Source organism: Euleptes europaea, chromosome 4 (genome assembly GCF_029931775.1).
Source record: "Euleptes europaea isolate rEulEur1 chromosome 4, rEulEur1.hap1, whole genome shotgun sequence".
NCBI lineage: Eukaryota > Metazoa > Chordata > Lepidosauria > Squamata > Sphaerodactylidae > Euleptes > Euleptes europaea.
In genome coordinates, this window is record NC_079315.1 from 116,115,638 (window position 1) to 116,119,211 (window position 3,574).

The 3,574-nt window shown below is 49.2% G+C and overlaps 1 non-coding gene across 1 annotated transcript; it reads right to left on the reverse strand.

Moving 5' to 3' along the window:
- Positions 1 to 2,620: 2,620 nt before the first annotated feature.
- On the reverse strand, positions 2,621 to 2,778 carry LOC130477193 (U1 spliceosomal RNA). The gene has a single exon (XR_008933297.1). It is a non-coding gene; the product is annotated as a U1 spliceosomal RNA (small nuclear RNA).
- Positions 2,779 to 3,574: the final 796 nt, after the last annotated feature.

Consider the following 3,574-nt stretch of genomic DNA (forward strand, 5'->3'; position numbering starts at 1 on the left):
CGGCCAACCATTTCGCCAGATGTGGGGCTGCACTTCCTTTTGCGCGTGCCAAGGAGCCTTAAAGGATTGCAGCTGTTTTGCCATGAATGCAAATGCAGGGGGAGGGGGGAGCAGAGGAAGGCACAATCCCCCCCCCACCCGCAAGTGGCGTGCCTTCGCCCAGACACCGACAGCAAAGGCACCTGCAAGCCATCAAAGCAGCGGAGGAGAAAAAGAGGACTTTTTTTTTTAGGAGGGAGGTTGTTAAAGGCCTGCCGGAGGGCTCCACGACGGATCTCTTGGATAATGAAACTTTAGAACCCGATTCAGACTCACGGCAGAGTGGGCAAGGATATTATAGCTCCGCACAGCTGTGCTAAGCCTTGAGAAAAGTATGTGTGTGTGTGTGGGGGGAGGGAAGCACATTCTGATTTAAAAACCATCTGGGGACAATGGAAAGCAAGTGACATCTGGCCTACCAGGATGGCTTCAAGATCTGCAGAAGATCAGAGTGAGTGGGAAAGAATGGAAGAAGAAGAAGAAGAAGTAGGATTTTATATGCCAACTTTCTCTACCTCTTAAGGGAGAATCAAACCAGCTTACAATCACCTTCCCTTCCCCTCCCAACAACAGACACCCTGTGAGGTAGGTGGGGCTGAGAAAGTGTGACTAGCCCAAGGTCACCCAACTGGCTTCGTGTGTATGAGTGGGGAAACAAATCCAGTTCAAATCCAGATTAGCCTCCGCCGCTCATGTGGAGGAGAGGGGAATCAAACCCGGTTCTCCAGGTCAGAGTCCGGTTCTCCAGATCAGAATCCACCGCTCCAAACCACCGCTCTTAACCACTATACCGCGCTCGCTATTCTACTGCAGACCAACACAGCTACCCTCTGAAACGTGGGTAGAAGGGGCGCTGTAAACCACATTGGGGGAGGGGGCACATAAGAACACCCAACTGGAAAACCAGTGGTCAGTCCAGTCCAGCATCCTGTTATACACAGTGCCCAACCTGGAGGCCCAACAACAGGGCATAGAGGCTGTTGGCTTTTGGACCCTGCTTTTCTCTACCTTTTAAGCGGCTTACAATCGCCTTCCCTCCCCCTCCCCACAACAGACACCTTGTGTAGGATCGCCAGCCTCCAGGTACTAGCCGGAGATCTCCCGCTATCACAACTGATCTCCAGCCAATAGAGATCAGTTCCCCTAGTGGCCGCTTTGGCCATTGGACTCTATGACATTGAAGTCCCTCCCCTCCCCGAACCCTGCCCTCCTCAGGCTCCACCCCAAAAATCTCCAGGTATTTTCCAGCCCGGAGCTGGCAACCCTACCAGTTGCCGTTTGCAAACCCTCGCGGCAGTAGAGAGCATGCTGCCATGACAGCCCCGCTGTCAATTTGATTTTGAGAGTGCAATGATTTTTTTGAAAGGAAGGGCCAGTGCGCCTTGTAAACCAAATTCAGATGAATGCTGCCTATATCAATTATTCATTAAAAAATCTCCCTTTGACAACTTCCCATCTGACGGGCAAGAGCTTTGTTGGCTTTAATTCGATGTGTCACCGTTTAATTGGAGTTTGTGTAATTAGCCATAATTCCATTCACCTTTCACTCCTTTGCGTGTGTGAAAGTGAATGTCATTAGCAATCTCAAGATATTTTGCAGACTGTAATATCATCAATACTAGTTTGAAAGGATGAAGGCTTTCTGTTGACCAATATGTCAGCGTGGTGTAGAGGTTAAGAGTGGTGGACTCTCAGCAGGAGAACTGGGTTTGATTTCCCCACTCCTCCACATGAGCAGTGGAGTCTGATCTGGAGAACTGGGTTGGTTTCCCCACTCCACCACATGAGCAGTGGACTCTCACGTGGAGAACCAGGTTTGATTCTCCACTCCTCCACATGAAGGGTAGACTCTAATCTGGAGAACCGAGTTTGATTCCCCACTAGGGTTGCCAACCTCCAGGTAACAGTTGGAGATCTCCTGGTATTACAGCTGATCTCCAGCTCAGATCACCTGGAGAAAATGGCCACTTTGGCAATTTGACTCTATGGCATTGAAATCCCTCCCCTCCCCAAACCCAGCCCATCTCTATAAGCCTCTGTGTCTCACTCAAATGCACATTGGTGTAGAATTATCAATGTTTCTGGATGTGTGTACATCAACCTGTGATAAATTGTATTGGTGTATTCAGGCCGAAACGCTTTGAACACCCTGTAGAACATGATAAGACCTGATTTTTCCCACTATAGGACAGTTTTCAGGAAGAAGGAAATGGCTTTTTTCTTTTAGGCTTAGACAAACCCATGGAGGAGAGATCTATCAACAGATAGCAGATATGGAGCCTCCATGTTCAAAGGCACTATACCACTAAATATCAGTTACTGGGAGAAGCGACTCATGGGAGGATTGTTGCCTTCCATGGTCCCCAAGTCATCAGGCTGGACCTGTTGGAAACAGAGTACTGCGCCTTCCCCACAACAGTATTGGGACTGAGAGAGTTTGGAGAGAACTGTGACCAGCCCAAGGTCACCCAGCAGGCTTCATGTGGAGGAGTGGGGGAACCAACTTGGTTGTCCAGATTAGAGTCCGCCGCTCATGTGGAGGAGTGGGGAATCACTACACCACGCTGGTTCTCAAAATGTTCAGGGGAAAACGTGAACACAGTCCTCCCCTATCACAAATTATGCAGTCGAGTTTCCCGCATTTGGGGAAATCACAGGGGTCAGGACAGCGTAAGTGCAATGGATGAGCCTCACCCTGGGAAAACCATGATCATGGCGTCTCCCCTGCCAGGTAAGTATCACCCTTTGACAGATACATCCTGGAGAAATCCGCTGCTGTTTAGTGCAGGTCCTCTAAATGGATGCGGGAAGGAACTTCTCGTTACACCACGACATTGAGCTCCCAGCCATATCTAGCATGACTCAGGGAGGTGATGGATCCCTGACCTACTTTGCTCTGAAGCGTATCATCAGTGTTGGACTTAGAATGAGAGGTGACTGAGAGGTTCAAGCCCACAGTCAGCATAAGGGTTACTGCATGACCTTGGATGAGTCGCTCATTTTTAGCCTAGTCTACCTCACAGGCTTTTGTAAAAGGGGACGTATATATATTGCTCTGAGCTCCCTTATCGGAAGGGCAGAATAAGAGAGAAATAAATTCCTTCATCACACCACTTAATAGACTCACACGCATGTATATTTTGGTGCTTTTTGTTCCTGACGAGAGCCAGTGGGGTGTAGTGGTTAAGAGCGGCGGACTCTAATCTGGTGAACCAGGTTGGTTTGCCCACTCCTCCACATGAAGCTAGCTGGTTGACCTTGGGCCTGTCACAGTTCTCTCCAATCTCTCTCAGCCCCACCTACTTCACAAGGTGTCTGTTGTGGGGAGAGGAAGGGATTGTGATTGAAAGCCACTTTAAGACTCCTTAAGGTAGAAAAAAGCAGGGTATAAAATCAACTCCTCCTCCTCCTCTTCTTGGACACATGAACACATCCAGTCCTGAACACATGAAGCTGCCTTATACTGAATCAGACCCTTGGTCCATCAAAGTCAGTATTGTCTACTCAGACCAGCAGTGGCTCTCCAGGGTCTCGG